At 40.5% G+C, this 21299-nt stretch overlaps 1 long non-coding RNA gene across 1 annotated transcript; it reads right to left on the reverse strand.

Moving 5' to 3' along the window:
• Positions 1-303: 303 nt before the first annotated feature.
• LOC133265631 (uncharacterized) lies at positions 304-4048 on the reverse strand. The gene is made up of 3 exons (XR_009742055.1): positions 3935-4048; positions 3222-3268; positions 304-1117 (listed from the first exon to the last, which is right to left on the reverse strand). It is a non-coding gene; the product is annotated as an uncharacterized LOC133265631 (long non-coding RNA).
• Positions 4049-21299: the final 17251 nt, after the last annotated feature.

Raw genomic sequence — 21299 nt, forward strand, 5'->3', positions numbered from 1 at the left:
GAATCTTACTGCCAGAGCCTTTATTCCCTATTCTTCACCAGGACAAATATTCCTGGATGTGATGGTGAAGCTCAGTTATTAAAAAAAGATTTAAAAAAAGGCAACAAAGACCCCAGCCACAAATCAGAGATTTCAAAGAGCAGTTAAGTTACTTAACCATCACATGCTTTCTAAGTGCCAGGCATCCTATAGACATTCATGGGAGGTGACCCACCACAGTGCAGCTACTCCATCTGTATTAGTGGGTACCTATGCCATGTGCTTGCTTGGCACTCTGTTTCATTCCTAGACCCTCTTTCTCCAGTCACCCCTACTGTGACAGGTGCTGTTTGCTACTGCAGTCCTGTGTGGAGATGGAGCCCATGCAGAGTGGACAGCATGCTTTGCTCCCAGGTGCCACACCACAGACAAAAGAACCTGGGTTATAGCCAAGTTTGCTCCTTAACCTGCAGCAGGGCAAACCGTACCCCAGCAGGGTTTGTGCCCTCAGGTACCTCCACATCTCCTCATACTTCACAGCACACCCCCATGGAAGCAAGCTGTATTTGTACCATACTGGTGGCTGTCAGTGCAGCTTCTCATCATTGTGGGCACTTTGAATCAAAAGGTGTCTTTTATATGCATGCATGCTGAAGTCATTGGTATTGTCACCAAACAGCCTGGTGAGACCCACAACTATGTATTTTGATGTGACCAAACTGCTCCAAAGGACTGAAGCTCAGAGCATTGTGGATACAATTCAGTGCAATCTAGTTGACCTGTGGTCTGGGCATCCCTCTCTGGTGTGGTCACTTGGGGTGGGGAGTGAAAGCATTTTTCTTCTTGTTGTGATTGATTCTTCCAACCTAGGCCTTCATAAAACCCTTTCCTGCCTCAGCCTCTGCACATTGAAGTAGTCTTTCCAGACATACTCTAATGAGACCATGAGGATGTAAGGACATCCAAGGACCAAACCAAAATGATTTTTTCTCTGGAGCACCACTTCTCATTTCCAGAATCTTGTGATACATCTGCATTGAACAGCAAAACAATGTTGACCTAACCATGGTAGCCTTCAGAATTTAGTCTTTACCAAAACTTTCATAGTCCTCTATAGCTTGCATATCTCTTGACAGCTCTGAAATATGCAGGATTGAGCAGAAGCAAGACTATTAAGAGTAGAGAGATCTACCCAGATATTAAGAAAGATTATTCTATTCACAGACCTACAGAAAATGATTCAGACTGATTTATTTTGATGTGATTGGGGAGCATTGGTAGGCAGCTGAGATGTTTATGAGCTATTTATGGCCAAGTTGTGAGGTGTTTTGAGGTTTGCTCACTTTTTAAAAGAAAATGCATTAAACTGTGGGAGTGCAGTTGAAATTGTCTTAGGTGTAATTTTTCCTCACTAAAAATATATTCTTATGTTTCAACCAACGTAATTTGCTTTAATGGAATACTGAAAAGGTAAGTCATTCTGTCAGAGTAGCAATTATTTTTGTCCTGAGAAACTGTGAGGGTTAATTGTTAGCACAAAGGGTTTTTGGAATATGCATGTGATATGTTAATAAACCAATCTGTTCCCCCCAAAAGCCATTTGAGTTTTATTTTTTAACAAATTTTTTTTTTTCTTCTTTATATTGAAGAAACAATCAAACTCTCATCTGGGACTTTTTTTTTCATTGGCATTAATATGATTGCTTTGGGCTTTTACAAAGGAGAATTAATTAAGGGCTCCAATTCATGATTGAATTGGATTCAACTTTGGTGGCTAAAGAGGTTAGTGCTAAGGTGATAACCTTGGCTCTTCTGAACCTGACAGGAGTCATGAACCAGAGACCCCTCCTGCTGCAGCTCACAGCCCAGCATGTTAACATGAATTGAAATCAATGGCTGTTGCAGTTAATACACCGTGCTGTGAACTGTGATGGCCCTGGAGCAGAGAAACTACCTCTTCTGCCACCCCTGCTCTAGTAACTTCTGCCAAAGGGGTGGGATGGCCATCAGGACACAATAGCTTTTCCAGTGGTCCAGGGCCTACAAGTCCCCGTCTGTGTCCTACCATCTAGGTACAGCATAAAAAGCTGGATATTAAATGTCAGACTGAGCTGGATTTTTGTCAGACTTCTGCATCCGCTAGGCTTGGCTAGCACAGCTAGTCTGCTTGATTTCAAGAGGAGTTTTGCAGAGGTTTATGGCTCTGAAAATCAATAAGCTAAATTCTGTATAATTTTACTCTGAAATAAGCCAGGCAAAAGACTCCCTTCCCAGATTCACATCCATTCCCTGCACAATGAGTATTTTATGCATGATTTTAACTCAGAGGTGGAAGAAGAGCCAAGAATGAGTTCCCAAGGTATACAAAACCTTACTAAGTTGAAGCATAATGTTAGGAAAAAGTGCACATGCAGATGTGAATTCAGCTGATCTTCAAGGGGACATTTGCTTTTGCAATCCTATTCTCATTTCTACAGCTGCTGGTGATTAAAGCCTAGACCATTGTAGCTACTGCCAGTAAAAGAAAAGCCTAAATGTAAGTACTGTCTCCAACAGAGGCAAATTGAAAACAAGGTGTTAGTGTCTGGTTGTTAACACCTCAAAGACGAGAAATACAGCTGGAGGTTTTTTTTCCAGTGAAGAAGAGACTTTCATCATAGAGGAACACTAAAAAAATGCACAGTTCAGTGTCAAAGTTAATTGTGACTTTGTGCTCAGTTCATTGATGTAGGTTCTGCTGATTTGCTTGGAAGACAACAACATGTGATTACATTCTACAAATGTTTCTGTTTTTGTTTAAAGCACAAATGAAATATCTTCATAATGAAGCAGGAAAAAGACATCCAAAAGAAACTAAATGGTTTGGGCACTTTTGAAGGAGAGCAGGCAGAGACAGGGACCTTTTTTCAACTGCTTTAGTTTTTAGATCCTGACTTGCACACATATAAGGTACCAAATTGCTGCGAGTTGTGCTCCTTTGCCATTTATGTCAATTTTTGAGTTTTATATGATACATACATAGCTATTTATTACCTTAGCTGAGTTTGGCCCAGAAACTTCTATAGAAGATTTCACCTGATATCCGCAGACTGCATGCTATCTCATCTGCCATTTAGTCATTTCAGTAAGAAAATGTGATGGCAAAAATGTACAACATTCTTACAATTAGGCATCATAAAGCGTTTGTAACCATTACCAAGTTGTAACTTAGGAACTGTACTGCAAAGCAGCAAAAGACTCACCCAGGAGGCGATCCTCTGTGGTCATTCTTCTTGGCTCATGCTGATTTCTGTCAGGGATTTGGATCACGTGTCAGACTAATTTGTCACTACCTTATTACTAAGTGCAGCCCTGCCTCTACTCACTTTTACTGGGAGGAATAATGTGGATGAAAGACAGCCTATTTCCAACTAATGAATGGCCAAACCACCACAAGTCTGTTTGGCTTTGACAGCCTTCTCAAGACTGCAGTTAAGGACTGCTCCCTGGGTAGCCCTTGCCAAACTTAATACCACTCAGGCCAAGAGATTCATTTTAATAGAAGAAATCTTTGGCATTTTACTGTTTACAGAGAACTGCACCCATAGCAATCATGTTTATATCTGCAGTGAGTGATGATGCAATTCTCACTGCTCTCTTAGCAAAAGTGGAGAGGAACAAGGAGTGGCACTTCATTTCTTATTTTAGTTATGAGTCAGCAGCTCTTACCTTAAACACTAAGGCAAGGTCTCCCCATCGGTGAAAAAAATTGCTCTAATTGGGAAAGAAAAGTAGTCAAGCCTGGAGAGAAGGCTTAAATTGAGGGTTATGAACGGTTTAAGTAATCCCCATGTTAATGAAGCCAAAACCCCTAGAGCAGATGCTATTTTACTTCTCTACAGCAAGTACAAAATTTGTTGAAAAAAAAAGCAGTGATTCTGCTGGTTTAGAAAAGCCATAGGGACCATGCACACACCTGTGACTCTGTGGCATCTCACAGGATCTGAAAACTTCTTGGTTTAAGCTGTATTCTTTCTGAAAAAAAAACCAACCCAAACCAAAAACTTCTGTTTCTCTCCCCCATCACCTAAACTGCGGAGAACCATAGCAGTTACTCCTAGAGCTCCTCATACTCAGGCTTCTGGAGATAAGCTACCACTCTTCCGAAGCGGAATGCATACTTAAGTTTGTTAAATAAAAGCCCTGTAGAACCTGGTGCCTGGGCAGAGCTGCAGTCAAGAGCTTCTGAACCAACTCCTCCACAGTGAAAACCTACACTGAGCTGCTAGAAAGGCAAGCAGGAACACTGATTTATACCATCTGAAGAGCTGACCCAGAAGCTGGAGTAAATGGGCTTGATCTAGCAATTCCCAACATCCTCACACTCCGGCAGTATTAATGATCAATTAGTAGGCACTTTATTTCCATACTGCAGCAGTAATAGCTTTACTCCTCCCTTGACAGGGCATGAAAGGGCAGAGGGCAATATCAGAGCAGAGAGATGGCAAAATAAAGTGGGGAGAAACCAGGGACTTTTAGGAACCTAACTGCAAATCTTGTAACAAAATGCAATTGGACAGAAGGGACTTGGTTTCAGATGTAAAGTAAGCTCAATAGGTGAAAGAGTTCTCTTTAAACTGTCACCATTAATTTAAGCCAAACTTAATTAAAAAAATAAACTGAAACAGCTGGGTGTAGGAAGTGGCTGGCTGACCTCAGTGCTGGAGCTGTTTTCCTTTTCTCCTTTTAAACCGTTGTTCATCAGCTTTCACTTAAAGCAAACCAGAACTGTCAGACTAACCACAATCAAAACCATAGGGCTTGCTTGAGTCTAGTATTTCTCTCTGTGTTATGATATCCATTAAAAGAAGAAAAGGAGTATCATTGGAAAACCACTCCTACACATTCACATGGTGCCGTGGTATGTTACCTGAATGAGAGGACCAGTGAAATATTTAAAGCCTCAAAAGCATCTATTCCAGAGGATCCTTGCTCAAAAGCATCTATTCCAGAGGATCCTTGAGTGTGCTCATGTGTTTATGACATTTGGAAAAACAATTTCTACATAAACTTCTGAATAAAAGCAAAAATGTTGCCTCATCCTTGCCTCTTATCCTAGCCATCCTTTGTCAAGTTCAGATGAAAACTAAACTCTCCACAGTTGGTACCATGTTATGATCTGTGTTTAGTCTAGTTACTGCATTTTAATCTCAGTTACACTTGTCCTTGTACCCCACTGCCATGAGCTACCTAAGTTGCCTAATGGCTTTGAAAAACCTGCTGTCATATCTGGATCATTTCACACATTTAAAAGCACTATCTATCAATTCACTGTGAAAAAAATCCCAGCATTAAACTCAAACCCATGGTAGTTCTGCCTGTAGAAAGGAAATGGTGACCTGCCCATCCACAGGATTAAAGTTACCCTCTTTCTTTCTGTTCTGATTAACTCCTAAAAATAAGCTATAATCATTGTGGATGCACTCAGAAATGGGCAAGCCATGGCGATGAAAACAGGAGCTTGGGCTGTGAGGGGAAAAGTGTTCCTCACTGCAACCTGGGGATGTCCCGCTGTGAGCTGAGGGAGCACTTACTTGGTGGAGGTGCTGGGTTGGATCACTTCTGGACAAGTCTCAGAACTTCTATCCCCTCAATGGTGGGGGCCAGGAGCTGGGATTTAAGCCACCTGGAAGCATTGGTTTTCCTTGGCCCTTGCTGCAGGGGAGCCAGGAGCCATGAAATGAGCAGCGTGAGCTACCTTCCCAGGTTTTGTAGCACCTAGTGTAGTTGCAGCAGTGGCAGAAAAAACAACTCTGGGATTTTTTTCCAAGAATCTTTGAAATCAGTGTTCCAGTAAATCGTCAGATTTGAAGAATAAACAGGTTGTCCCAGAAAGAAGCAATTCATTTGTTTTACTCTTTGACCTGTTAAAATGCAAAAATTGCTGGGGAATATACTCTGTGGTGACACGTTCTACCAATGGAGCAACCTCCAGTAGCGATAGTGTTTTCTAATTACAGCTATAAATAAAAGTTAACCTCCATCCTGATTCAAAATGGAATCCATGGACTATCAGGTGCATATGTGATGCAATGCAGAAAGATGAATACAGCAGCATTTGCATCATTATGTTGACTTAAAACTTGGGGGTTAATTATTACATTCTTTTGCCATGCATCAGGCTAGCCATTCGTAGTCATTTCCAAAATGCTAAAAAGAAACTTGACAGCTTCTCATTAGATTAGAATAGACAAGCTGCTTGAATGAACAATGAAATTTTATTAGGAATTCTCAAGTATAAAAACAAGAGCTTTTCATTTGGATGTTGTATACTTTACACTATATTGATTTGTTTTTATTGATTGTTAATAAAAAAGTGTAAGTGTTTTTCCAAGTGGTGTAAATTAATTGTTATCGCACCACAGAAAACAGAAGACTGCACCACAGTAATTAACATTCTCTGGCAAGGAATCTAAGCAAGCTTGTTGCTGAAATGGGCTTTTAAGCATATTTTGACAGTACCACAAATGCTAGCATATGTCTGTGAGGTAGTGATGTGGCAGGCATGGCAATCACTTTAATGACTCAGATGACAGAAACAGATGCCCTCCTGGGTACACAAGGCCCCATGTCTGTGAGCTCAGGTAGGAGATGAACAGGCTACCAGCCCTCCTCAGATGATTTTTACACAGCTGTCTGAGGACTTGAGCAAACTTTGGTAGGATGAAGTCAATACAGCCAACTCCTGAAAGACTGAGTAAAAAGGGGAAAAAAGGCTCCTTCTTTCTATGTAATCAGTAAGGAAAGGGAAGCAAAGATAACTGAACAGATTAATTAGCAGCTGGGAGGTGAATACTATCGTGTAAGCTGCTGCAACTTAAACACAACAGAATCCCTTCTTTTGAGACCACCTAAGTTACATGATAACAATAAGCTATGTGTTACAAGAAAGGAAACTCTCCTTAAATAATTAAAACCACATCAAGCAACAGTGATAAACCAATTAATAAAAAAGAAGGCTCTATATTCCTTTTTTTTTTGTTTGTTTCACAGAACAGATTTTTCTTTTTTTGTACTAAGTAACTTAAAAGAAAATTTTAATCAGGTAAATAACATTTTATCTTAGCAAAAACACCAAATCAGTACATGGGTAAAAACATCAAAAGGAGCTGCTCTGCATATACCCTCAGACAGAATGTAAAAGCTGTTGGTGAAGACTAACCCTCCAGCTAGAAGTAGCAGGGCGCATCTTCAGTCAAAGGAAACTCAATATGAACAGAGAATTTTTGCACACAGACCCCAAACCAGCCCTGACTGCTGTAAGAATCCATGTCTTCAGACTCACAGCTAAAGCCCACCCTCTAACCAAGGAATCAGCAGCCTTTTGCATCTCAGGCACGTGGTTTATGTCTCTTGTCCTAATCTCTTGGGCCAGGGAAGCTTAAAGTGCTACTAACTCCTTGTTTGCTTGTTGTCAGTTGGAGACCCTATCCCTAGGCAGAAGCAGAAAGACATTTTGTTACCATGTAGAAGATTGCCATAACTGTTTTTTCTTTTCAGTGGAAGTGATATAAAAATGCAAATTGATAGTGCTTTATGTTTTGTTCAGAGAGGAAGGAATAACACAAATAGGTAAATCTGATCTCTCGTCTAGTTTTCCCCAAAGTGCAAATAAAGCTCAGGTTATTTCTATATACTCCACCCCACTGCTATCTTTCCTTCTTGTGCAGATCTCCACATGAGGGTCTTGCTGTGGCATGCAAATCAGACACATAAAGATTGTTCATATATTACTTAAGCTTTGGTATATTTTGTCTAAGAAGTAACAACATTTTTGCAAGAGTTCCTGTGTGGTTCAACTATCTGAGGCAGAATTCAGTTCTGGGGTGTTCTATAGGCTCCTTTCTAAAGCTTTTATTAGATGTGCTTCAATAATTTTTGACCATTGAGCTAGATATTTGTATCATAGTAAAATCCTCTGGCAAGGTAGTATCTTGCTATACAATCTTCCTATCATCGAATGTTAACTTTTGCATATGAAGGGCATTTACTGGTCTACACATATTCTCAAGTAGTTCAGACATCCTGCTTGCCAATTGTTTGGAGATGATCCCAAATCAAATACCAAAATTCCCAAACTGTGAAATTTCAGATAGATTTAGAAATAAAGGGAAACTTAATTCCATCAAATTATAGCTGAAAAATATTCTTTATGAGTGCCATTTTCTGCTCTTGGTAAATTTTCCAAAAACCCTGTTACTGGGTGAATAACTCAGAAAGCTTTAGACCTGAAAAGCATGGCGTATATGAGCAGCTGGCACAAATTAAGGGAGTTATATAATGTGAGCAGAAAACCTGACATTCAGATTTTTGTCTGTTACCGTATACCTACATTTAATGTCAGGAACCCAAAGCTGAGAAATTGCCAGCCAAACTCGTACTGATACCAGTGGAAGACTGAGATGGGCAGGATTGCCTTCAAACAGGCTTGGTAGAAGTTGTCTGTCACAAAAGTGACAAAAAGTATTAACAAGTACATGAGCAAGACGAGACCTATATGGAAAGAGCAAAGCAATGGGTGGTTCTAACTCCACTTGGAAGAACACTTCACAATCATAACTTGCTTTAAAGTTCAGGAGATTGTATCCCAATGGGCTGGTATGAAAAAGATCTGTACCATTAAGTGGATTAAGACATTATGGTGTTAGTTATGCAGATAAGGTTTTGTTACCCTTATGGTGATCTGTAGGAGAAAGAATGTTTGCCTGCAGAGGAGGTAAGACAGTAAAAGTGCTCCACTCTTGTACTGCTGTGATTCCGTACTCAGGAGCTATTTCCACTCCTGAAAAGCTCAGGTCCAACAGAAATCCTCTGGCAGTCTTAGCTAGTGACTTCATGATGGCTTCAGCCAAAGCCTTTTACTTGAGATAGGATATGAATTGAAACAATCTGGTAAAGAAAAACATTGAGTCAGAATTCAATAGAAGTGCAAATTTAAGTCACTCCCCACCAGACATGTTTTAATGAGTGCATAGTTAGGGGGTGACTATGTTATCTCGCTTTTCTTGTGTCATTAACTGAGAAGAGAGTTTAAAAAAAGTGTCCCCACAGAAATCTTATTCATATGTTTTATTATATGCTGCAGCATGGGCACCACTTTAGTTTAATGTTATGTTGGATGATGGTACAAATTTATAGCCAAAGGTTTACATCACAGACAGCTGGAATGAATAACAATAAATTAATTTAAAGTGCTACAAAAGTGCTCCCCATAGTATGCAGTGCTTATGTGCGCAAGGCTAATAATTTATAAATGCACGTCTTTTATAATCCTGATCTAAAGTCCTGAAAGCAGCTAGTTAAAAAGCAGTCACATGACATAAATTATTTTTATTAATATTTCAAATGCATGATTAGGGTGGGCACCATGGTCATTAGCATTAGATAGCTTTCATTTATGACCAAGTGCAATGAAGCAATAGCCAGAGACAGAGAAACTAGCTCAGCAATGGCACAACAACAACTGGTATACTGGGGTGGTCATATGCTGCTTCTTCTGTATGGTTTTTATTTGCTAGTAATCATCACAGCTATGTCTGTTTCCTTTCCTTTTGCCAGTCTGTTGTGTTTATCACATAAAAATATGTGCTACTGAGTGCAGCGAGAAGCAGCTGTGCTCCTTTGTGTGGTTTTTCTTTCATCCCCAGACACAGCAGCAAAGTGTAATGCAGTGAGGTGGCTGATCACAAGATGCCATAATGACTTCTCTCATTACACCAGCAGTGCTAATTTGAACACTGACCCGGTACTAAACTTTCATACGGATTCTTACTTGGGCAGGGTAGGTTACTTTAAAGCATTTTTCTTGCTTTGAGAGGACATCACCATTTTTGGCTGTGTCAGGCGATGAGAGAGAAGTCATGCCTCCAGGCAAACAAGTATTTGCAGAAAAGCATTATGGAGACTGAGGATAAGGCCAGGCCATAAACTTCTTTTGGGGGTGAGGGAATACTTTCTTTGCTAGCGTAACCCAACATCTAGCTGCAGTCTTCTCTAGTGAAAGAGCATATCCAATGTTACCACTGAGGGTAAAAGAGCAACCAGCTCAAATAACTTGGGTAACATTGCATCTTTTTCCTCAGTGCGTTTCTGAGGCATACTCACTGCAGGGATGTCACTTGTCTTATACCACCCTTATTTTCTCCAGGTAAATTTGGCTACCTCTCACTTCTCTTGGTGAGAATCATTTACTTCTTTAATGCAGAGTCATTAAGCTGAGGTTCTAGAAGGAGTCTTTCACACTGAAAGAAGGATCATGAATAATTTCTGTGTCTCATTCTGGGCCATTGCCATGTATTAGGCTACATGTTTGAACCTTGGCAGATTGCAAAAATATGTACCACAAGCAATCCCCTTCACTTCAGTGGTTCTTCTAGCAGTGTAAGCAGAGTGAGACACAAAGTGGGCATCATCTGGTCCCTCCATTCCCTCTGTAAAGAAGGAAAAACAAGAAAGAAAGTCTTTCTGCTTTACACAGAATGCAAAATTCTAAGTAACCATTCGCAATTATTGTTTTTACTATTACAAAGCTCTCTAAAACCCGTATTCACTCTCCTCTTCCTTTCCGGTTTCCTTTGAAAGTGCTCTGTAAATGTAACACATTTTTCCCAGAGGTCAATGGGGGCATATTTGCATTTTGATACATTTTAAATTTTTGCCTCCAGCACACCGCACAAATGCACTGTGCTAATCAGAAGCAAGTAATGATCTCCTAGACACTTGAAGCGGGTGACTAGGCATATAAAAGCACCTCAAAATGCAAAATTAGTGAGAGAACAATACTCAGTAAAAATAAATAAGTAACAAAGGGGCAATGATACTGGTGAAAGCAGTTTGGATTTGTAAGCTGAGGGCTCTGTCTGGAATAAGCAGCTCATGTGTTTCTATGCACCAGTGAAGTGATAAGGGAATTCAGGGGACTCCTGCATCAGCCGGCTACACTGATGGGCTCTGGGTTTCTCTCGACACATCACTGGCACATCAATATACTCAGATGATGCATAAGCATTTCTGAGGGCTTTTCATGCCGTCAGTGATACCTCATGTTCTGAACAACCCAAATCGAAGATTAGGCAGGATGTAGAAAAATGGGGCAGTCCCCAAAGCAGGCTTTATCTGTGTGTGGGTCTTTTATTTCCAGCACTAATTATAGGTTTACACTCAAATATGCTTGTCCCAAGGGGAAAAAGGTGTACAGGAAAGAAAAAAAAAAACAGAGCTCAAGAGGTTATTTATGAAATTTATTTTTTTTTAAAGCGTGAACATCTTCAACAGACAGAGTGCAAGTAAACATGAATGCATCCACACTGACCACCACATCAGAAGAAAAACTCCTGATAAGCAGATGTTGCTTAGGCAGCGACCAGCCAGGCAGCGTGTGTGTGTACAGGGGAGAGGGATGGAGATACAGTCAAGCAGCATTAAGGCACTGTGATGAGCGTGTGTGTGGCTGCAAGTGATGGCAAATGTGTGTGTGAGAGAAAATGACACACGAGCAAACCCAAGCTGCTCCAGTGAGTACTTTGTATGTGTTTGTAAGAGAAGGCAGCAAGAAGAAGCCAGGGGAGAAAGACTGAAAAAATGAGGTAGGAATGACCAGGCAACTGCACGGCTGGACTAAGAGCAGCGCAAGGGAAGAAATCCAGGCATCAGGGAAATCATTTAAAGCCATATTGATTTGCTTTGGAGGTGAGAAAAAGCAGATGCACTCGGCTACTGTGAAATGGCTCTGACAGCAGCTACAGCCACTTGATTTTACATATTTATTTTTATTTTAAGGATTTTCATTCACAGAATCCCGTGCTGTAAACCCAAACCAGCCCGCAGCCCTTGCTGTGCCCACCTCTCCGCCCCCAGCAGCAGGGGCTGCGATCAAAGCCTGCCCACAGCAACGCAGCGCCTTCAGCCAGCCAAGAGAACCCTCAGGGAATGCAGGGAAGAAAGAGGTAGAAAGAGAGGAAAGGAGGGAGGGGATCAATGGCTGAAATTCAGTGGTTCTGGCCATTTCCCATGAGCCGGGAGCATTCAGAGGCAGCTGGGCAGAGCGGGAGCCGAGCCCATCCATCTCCTCGATAGACAGCGGCTCTTCGCCGGGAACACTGCCCGGTCTCTGTCCTCAGCAACGCACAAAGCAAAGCTACAAAGCAGAGTATGATTCAACGCTGTGTGGTCTCAGTCCTCGCATCTAGAAAATAGGAGGGGATTAGACATGACACGGGAAAATAAGGGATTTTTGTCTTCTGTAAGAAATCCTGTGTTTTCGGGGAAAGAAAGAGAGGGCGTTTCTCTACATGGAAATACTGTCAGGTCTCACCTGCGCTGCTTCCAGAGAAGAAATCACTGCATCAGGCTGGGGCCTTGCTCCTTAGATTTGTGCAGGTACCTTAATTCAGCCAATGGTATAATTATAGAATTACTACAGAGACACTGTGGCTGAGATCTTCAAAATACTGCTTTTCTGGGAGCCAGGTACCTGTGAAGATCTGACTTAGGTGACGTACAGTCACAGAGCAAAGCTGATCCTCAGCTGAGGTTTCTGAGTCTTCTTCAGATTCAGATTCTTCTCATGCAGTCAGCTTACTAACTGTGAAAGGCAGTTTCATATCTACACAATTCAGTTCAAACTTCATGGATAGTTATAGCTACGCAGTTCAACATTGGCTAACATCAGAATTTTTAATTTTCCTTTTAAAAAGGAGATAGGCTTCACAACAACCAGGGTAAGGGGTGTTTGGAAAGGTTTCCTTAAGAGTCAAAATAGCACTGTTTAATCTGAAATGGAATTTGATATGATTTTATTTTCCTGGAAATAAAACCTAGGTGCCCTACTGAATTAAACCCCCATTACTCTCATAGCTCTCATACCACTTTAGTCACTGTCCTGTCCTTCCTGTTTTCTACACCAAGAACCTCAAGTGTAACCACGTGGGGATGCGTGTGTGCTTGCTCACTGGCTTGCTCTTTCCTGAACATCTGCTGAGCAGCGTCTTATTTGTATGAATTATGACTTCATCTTAAAGCAGGTCAGAAAAATTCCATCAGAACAGTTTTCCTAAAGAAAATAGCTTTCAGGTAGAGGAAATTCTTTGTAAAATTATGAAATTCCATTCTTTCATAGAAAATGGGAATTCTGTTCAAAATTTAATATACACTTCACTAAAGATGCATGAAAAAGAACAGAATTATTTTTACTGCTAATGAAAAAACTTCCATCATGTTTTCAGTGAAAAAAATAATCACACAGTATCCTAACTGGCACTAATTCATGTTTTATATTTGTTACAACTGATGAGTGTAAATCCAGAGTAGCTCCCTCAGCCTCAGTGAAGTTACTTTGATTTATACTGTTGTAAATTAGATAGAAATCTCAGTCTGTGTGGTTGGTTCTTGTGATGAATATCTTTGCCTCCTAGGTACATACATACAGGGAAAAAGCCCCAGCCAAACCCCCAGAACATGAGACTTGACTGATTCTGGGTCAGGACCGTTGTGAAGTGTTCTGACTCCCTGTGGATTTGGTTTCAGTATCACTGGTCAGAACATGTCAAAATGTGGGAATTTATGATTAAAAGTAAGAACATACAGCCAAGTATTTAAAAAATACTTTACAACTATATTTTTAACAGCTATAATTTGAAAATGAGCAGTGTTATACAGAACACTGGCTTAATTTTAAAAGGTAGGTGTATGTCTTCCAGTAAATTAAGTGTATTCTAAAATATCTTTAGATCTAATGACAGATGAGTTCAGCAACATCTTAGCAATACTGAAAAGCCTTTATAAATCTTTAGATTTATTTGCAGACCAATGTATTTTCTCTTTTACTTGTGAAAAAAACCCTCTTTGTTTTAGGTAAAGAAACCAAAATTGCCACAAGATAGGGCGAGTGTCTTGCCTTCAGAAAGCCATAAGCCAAGTCCCACAGAAGCCAAACACAGGGTACAACATCTTTGTGTTACCAGAAGTACATCAGGGTCTGAATTATGAGTCAATGGCAGTTCCGTGGCATGGATTCAAGTGGAGAAATTGGGTATTAATATGCAAATATTACTTTTTAATTTTAAATCAGCTGGTTTGCAGGCCAGATCATTTCATCCAGAATTATCAAGTGAAATGATCATGACTGCTTTAGGTTTAGGTATCAGCTTGATCAGGAACTCTTGCATTCAGCTTTTAATGCTTTTTCAGACTGGTGCCAAATATTTAGACTTGATATATTAGTAATTGTGGGTGATTCTGGTTTCCAAGGCAAATAAATAAAGTGAAGAAAACAGGATGAGAGCAAATTCATCCTTGGTGTAAACTCACTGACTTTGGTGCTATGACACTAGAAATAGTTGTGGAGTAGGATTTCTTACGCAAACAGTAACACAAATTGCGTTAAGTAAGTACCTTAAATCATGCCTTGGGCAAAATAGCTCAGTTAATCCCAAAATGTTGTTGCAAGAAAATTCCTTCCTTTCCACAGTGTTCTAGGGGAGTTATAAGGCATGTTACATAGTCAAGCTTTTCAAAAGAATTTAAATAATTTCTTGTTTCAGAGCAACACACTATTTTTGTGAAACATTGTATTGGTTAATTTTAATATCTTCCCCTGCCCTCCTGCAACCCCCCCAACCACAAACCAAATACTTACAAGGTTACTTAATGCCAGACTTCATGGTTTGTCAGTTAGTTCTTGCATACATTACAGAAAATGACAACTCTGTTTCCCTGTCTGTAAACACCTGAAATAATCTGGTTCCCATTTTAGATGTGCTTATGAAGTCAGAGGACATTTTCCTGAAGTTACCTGAGCACTAAGTTGCGCAGTTGTCCAGGAATATATCTATATTATATAGAGATATATTTCAGTATATAATAAAACCAAAAGAAAATGAAGTGAAAATGCCTCGTGTAATGAAACATTGGCAGTCAGAAGTTAGGGGCTGATTTTTACTTTAACTTTTCTGCTTCCTAAAATCATAAGAGAAAATAAACACTGAGATGACAATACTGAAATAAACCCCAAAATATTTCTGAAAAATCTCTACTGTGATTTTATCTCGTAATTGACATACACAGTGGGTTTTTTTTTGATGAAATAACATTTGCTGGCCAAAATAATTCTGTCAAATAATTTTCAGCCAGCTTCCAAAAGCAACACTGCTATGAGGAAAAAAAAAAATCAAGATTTTAATTTTATCCTGGTTTAAGAGCCCAATGTGTCTGTGTATTGTGACCATGTCCATTTGTGACTAACCCTATGTCTTGGGTTTGGCTGGTATAGAGTTAATTTTCTTGCTAGTAGCTGATGTGGTGTTGTGCTGTAGTCTGAGAACAATGCTGATAACACACCAATGTTTTAGTTGTTGCTAAGTAGTGCTTACTCAAAATCAAGGACTCTTCAGTTTCCCATGCTCTGCCAGTGAGGGGGGCCACAAGAAGCCAGGAGGGAGGCACAGCCAGGACAGCCAAAGGGGTATTCCATACCACAGAATGTCGTGCTCAGTATACAAACTGGGGGGAACTGGCCAGGAGCCACCTGCTGCTGTTCAGGGATGAGCTGGGCAACGGTTAGTGAGTGATGAGCAATTGTATAGTGCACCACTTGGTTTTCTTGAGTTTTATGCCTCTCTCTCTTTTCCTATTATTATTTTTGTCAGTATTTTTAATTTATTTCAATTAGTAAACTGCTCTTATCTCAACTCGCAGGTATTACCTTCTTTTGATTCTCCTCCCCATCTCACCAGGGATGGCAATGGAAGTGAGCGAGCTGCTGTGTGGTACTTAGTTGCCAGCTGGGATTTAACCACAACACCCCAGAGACTGACACTTCAGGTTTGCCCTAGTGCAGTGTGATCACTTTCTTTCCTAGTGACTGCTCCTATTTCTGAAGATGGCAGCTCTCATGTGAGCAGAGCAGCCTGCTCCCTGTTCCCTTCACAGCACTTCCATGTTCAAAAGAGACATCACAAAAGTCCACTCTGCTTTGCTAGTGATGTACCACGCATGAGATCCACTTGCAATGCCAGCAGTCTGAAATATTGCTGAGTAGGGGCAGGAGGAGTTGGACCTTAGTGATTTACCCCCTCCCAGTCATTTGGGTTCACTGATTTCTCTAATTAAATATGCATCCCACTTCACCATTATTCCCAATGATCCTATTTAATCTCAATGACAGGGCCAGAGATATGAAGGCCTTCACTTACAAACTGCTTTTGGCAAGCTCTTCTATTCTGTAGGGGCTTTTGGATATTTCCAAGTATTATTCCAGTACTGTAAGGCTCCATCCTCCCTTTCTCATTGGTCTGTTTACACCTACCTATTGAAGCCTTACTTACTTCTCTCTTTCAATTGAGCCTTCCAGTTTAGCTTCGGAGGCCTGGAGCTGCTGTTCTGACTTACTGTCATGTATGTGAAGATGATTTATTTGGCTAGCGTGGCACCGTGCCAGCAAAGGGGCCATCTGAATGGTGAAGCTCTTAAGAAACTAATTGCATGATGAACTGCAGTTGCAGGAGTGTCTTTACCATTTGCTTCATCTAATCAGATGATCCAAGGATTTTTCTTGTTTGCCTCTTTTCCATTGTTTGAATTGGAAGAATACCAGGTTTAGGTTTACACCAGCGATGGGCTTAACCAATTGACTCCCAGAGCCTTTATAATTAGCTTGTAGGTCCCTTCATTCTTAAAAAAACTCAAACAGTGTTACTGCGGTGAGTGTTTTCTTGCTTTCTCATCTCAGACTGGGAGGTTTTGAACTTGTCAAGATCTAAGTTCAGCACTCCATGTTTGTTCTGCTTGTGTGGATGAAGTCACTAATCCCTAAATGAAGGGCAGGGAGCTGTTTGGGTTAGCAATTTCATCATCTTTAATAGAGAAAACAGAATCCCTCACAACACAGGTGGGTTAAAGAGAAGATAATTTCCCTCTGCCTTGCTTTCAAATGTCTTTCTGAACAGTGGGTCTGAAGTGAAACCTTGGCTTGCAAGATACCATCTTTGGGAAGAGCAAAATCAGGGAAGAAATCTGTGCCACTAGATCACCTTTGATTAGGTCATGCTTGGCCCCTTCGCAAGCAAATACACCTCATCAGGCATTTACCTAACAGAAAAGCAGCCATACTGCTGCTTCTTTGTTGTTTCTACCGAGGGTAGAATTCCACCCAGGGTAAAGGGTGGAATTAATGATAAGCTGAACAATTCCTATCCTCAAACACAGTTTCTATGGGGCCAGTACCAACTACTTTTCCCTTGTCATGGGTGTCCTGCAATAGCACCAGAAACAGCACCTTGTTTTGTCACTCTGTGCGTAATGCAGCTTTGATGCTGTTTGCATATAGTTGCTGATTGTATTTTTCATTTGAGAGGATTGTATTGATTTTTCTTCTAGATACCAGGTTCAAATCCACATCGACTTATTCTAAACTAGACAGTCTTGAACTGAAAACATTGAGTTTCTCCTGATACCAGTGCAAAACCTTCTGCACAGTCACTGCCTGCCTCTGGGGAAATGTACACTGAAGCATGAGACCAGGCCAACACTGTCATGGGGAATGGCTGCAAATGGCATTGTGGATATTTTGCAGAGCCCTTATAAGAAATAGTTTTAGAAGCCAATCTTATGTAAGTCACTTTCAGGCAAACCTTCCCAAATCCCAGGCAATTACACTTCCTCTGCAAGGCTGCACTCTGCGATAAAGTGCAGGGTGACTTGGTCAACAAATATTTACGAAACAGGATACCATTTCAGACAGGTTTCAGAACTTGAATTTCTGAGTAGGAAAGGTTTAGGAAGCAAGGATTTATGGCGAAAGTGGAAAACAAGAAAATAATTAAAACAGAATCATGAGTTGAGGCTTATTCTGATATGTCAAATCAGAAATTACAATGGAGGGGCAGAGTTTGGTTGCCCTTGTGACATTGCACATCAGTGGGCCAGGACTGCTCTGTGATATTCTGCACAAATTAGACCTTCTGTGGCTCTCCTTCCCTATGAATTTTTCAACTTAAAGAGAGAGTATACATTTGATAAACAGGAAAATTATAAGAAAAGGTCAGATCAAGAAGGAAACCTATATGCTACATGTTGGGATCATGCTAACAATAGATGTAGGCTTTGTGGAGCCAGAGAATAGTCTGAGCATTGTAGAAATGAGCCAGTGGCCATGCCACTGCAGCGGTGGTGGCTTTGAAGAAATCAGATTAATACAGCAGATTTATTCTATGCAGTCTGTACCAACAGTACAAGATGAGTGGACATACAGAAACCCCTTTCCATCACTGGTTGCTTGTGTATCCCCTTCCAAACCCTTACATAGTTTGACCTGCACATCCTCCTCACATACCACACTCCCCACAAGATTAGCAGTGCTTATCTCACGGGTACACAGGTGCACATGCGCCCTATACACTTGGGCAGGGAGTTATTGTCCAACATCTAATCATTTTTCTGGGTCCTCCTTAAAAGCAATTAGTAGCTGCCCCCTCTAACATCAGAGGGAAAATGCAGTTGTGGAATAACTCGGCTGCAATCGGTACAATTAGCAGGAATGTGTTTGACCCCAGCTTCACCTTCTCTGAAATGCAGTTCCTGGTACAAAGTGTTGCAGTCTTTGAGAGTGACATGTTATGAATAACCGGATGTCAGGATCATTGTGTGAAAACAGACAAACCCCCAGATAACTGGGAAGTCTTGAACCAGAAACTGGCATAATAAAAGTAGAAATAATTTCTATTTTCACGTTACTTTGCCTTTCTCGTGACAAAAAACCAATGCAATACACCTAAACATATGCCGTTACCTATAACATCTTACAAAAGTACAGCTGAAGTCAGGGTTTGGTGGCTGCTGTGGTGTGGAAATGTGCCACAAAGAACGTGAAATCCTTCTGTTTCATTCATATTTTTCTTATAGAGCAGGATATATACACATTTTAAAGGAAACAACAACCAAAGACCTTCTTCCTAGGCTTGCACTGTTTCTCCATTCACATGCAGATAAGACCCATCTATCTTACTGCTTGGTGACTGGGATTCCTAACTAGAGAAGAAAAATGCTGAATGCCCAGCAGACCTGCAGTGCTTGCATCCAATCTCACCTGTGGTTTACTCTGGGAACAAGGTTCTTATTTCTTGAGAAGGATATGGTGATTTGTGAGGCACTTACTTTTCATTAGAGGAGTAAGGAAAAAAAGGAGTAATCTAAGAAGGAGCCAACTCCTTGTCTGTAAGAGAGTTGAGGTCAAAATGACAAAGTATCTCTCTGAGATACCATTATCCAATTATAACTCAAAGTGTTTGCAAAAATGGCTTATTCCTTTAAACTAATGAGTGTCACAGAGCTCTGTTTTTTCTGCAAAATTGATGTCCTTGGCTGTAGACCAAACTGTACTTCTTAGGAATGCAGCCATTGCTTTCCTTCTTTACTTATTTTTGCCCACAAGAAACCTTATCTTCCAGCTACACTCACACAATTGTAGTCCCTCTTCTCTCTTTCATTTTATTCCTGACTTTCAAAGAATCCTTCCAACCCCATGCCACACTACCTTGTTCCTTCTATGATGTGCACACAATGACCTCTCTTGTCCACGTCATATGTGGTCTAATCCTTTTCATTGAGCATCATTTGCACAGTAATCCTTTTCCTTCTGCGACATAAGCACAAAACTCCCTTCCCACCACTGCCACTTGCAGAAGAATCTTGTACTTCTAGTGACATGCAGGCAGTAACCCTGTATCTTCTGTGCCAAAACCAAAATGATCACCTTCTAGCTTTCCTTCGATACAAAATTGACAATGCAGCCTTTATGTTAATACTACAAAGAACACACTGCTGTTCTTTTATTCCAAATGTGTCCAAATATTAACCTTCACTTGGCCAGAAAGCAGTATGAAGTACCACAGTGAAAAAAGTAAGGTATAGAACCCAAATTTTTCTCTATGTTTCGAGAAACTTCAAGAAATAACCTCAACTTTTAAAGGGCTTAAATAAAGAGACAAAACCAACTTTTATGGACATTTTAGCATTTTTCCTGTTTTTTTTTTTTGTTTTGCTCCCCTCTTTTTCAATGACATGACCAAAAAAAAAAAGGCAGCAGTTGTAAACAGGAAGAAGGAATAGAGAATTAGAGGTGACTTAGAATTCAAACCCAAACTTGGTCTTGTAAATAGGTCTGGCCTCTGTATTTTTCAGGTGAATTTTTTTTCTACTAATTAAAAAAAAAAAAAAGTAAAAAAAACCACCCCGTTTTGTCTTAATCCCCCTCTTTTGCTGCAGCACAGCAGTTATCACAGCAAATCAGAAAGAGAAGGCAAGAGACTAGTGACCAGGACTGCTAAGTATAATCAAGTGAACAAATCATTTAACCTGCTTTGTTTTAAGCCTTATCCAAACTCAAACAGATACCTGTTTAACCAGGGCTTTACAGCCTCCTCCAGCCAGCAGAGCCCTGTCTTTAGCTCATTCCCTAGACAGCTGCAGCAAGACAGGAAGCTGGTATGGTTTGGGAATGATTGCCTTAATTTGATACACCCTTACACACAGCAGTGTTGCATTTGGGGATGATTTGGGCTTAAAATGATCCTGTTTATTCTTTGGCCTGCCTATTTTCACCCTGCTGCCACAGCATGCTTTCAAAACAGGGCTCAATTAATTAAATGTTAAGTCTGACCCTTTGCAGAAACCCTACATTTAAATCCATTGACTCTAAATTGGTTTTGTCTGCTATCAGAGTGGCATATGTTTGCCAGGATTGGTTTGACACTGTGTCTTTGGTAAGCTACACACAAATTCCTTGTAACAGGAACAGTGACTAATACCTCTAGGTGCTCCAGTGTTTGTAATATGCTCTGACATTCTGTGTGGCTGGTGCATTTGAAGCGGGAGATTTACTGTGTTTGCTCCTAGAGTAGCTGCAGTATGTGCTGTTAGCTCCTGATTGGTACTAGCCACAATGGCTGCTTGAACAAAATTCAGGGTAGAAAACCACAACTGCATTTTTTGAACAAAGACAGTAATTATGGTAATCGTATCACTTCAGCATTTTTCTTGCCTGTGTTTATGAACAAGTGATGTGAGCCAACAAGAGCAGCAGCTTCTTCCCTTCAAATTAATTCCTGCTTTGGAGTAGCAGGATAGATACGATAAGACTTTTGGTATGTTTTCTCCTGCATTTTTTCAGTGGTGCATTACACATTCACCACAATTCTTCACCTCTACTGTCACTTTTATGGCAGTGTTTTCCTTTTCCTCCTCTTCAGTCATAGGTATGCTAATCTTTTGTGTCACAAGCAGCGCAA

Source organism: Pezoporus flaviventris, unplaced genomic scaffold, assembly GCF_033815535.1.
Source record: "Pezoporus flaviventris isolate CSIRO_AGI_PZ_B2104156 unplaced genomic scaffold, CSIRO_AGI_Pfla_v1 ptg000001l, whole genome shotgun sequence".
NCBI classification, from domain to species: Eukaryota; Metazoa; Chordata; class Aves; order Psittaciformes; family Psittacidae; genus Pezoporus; species Pezoporus flaviventris.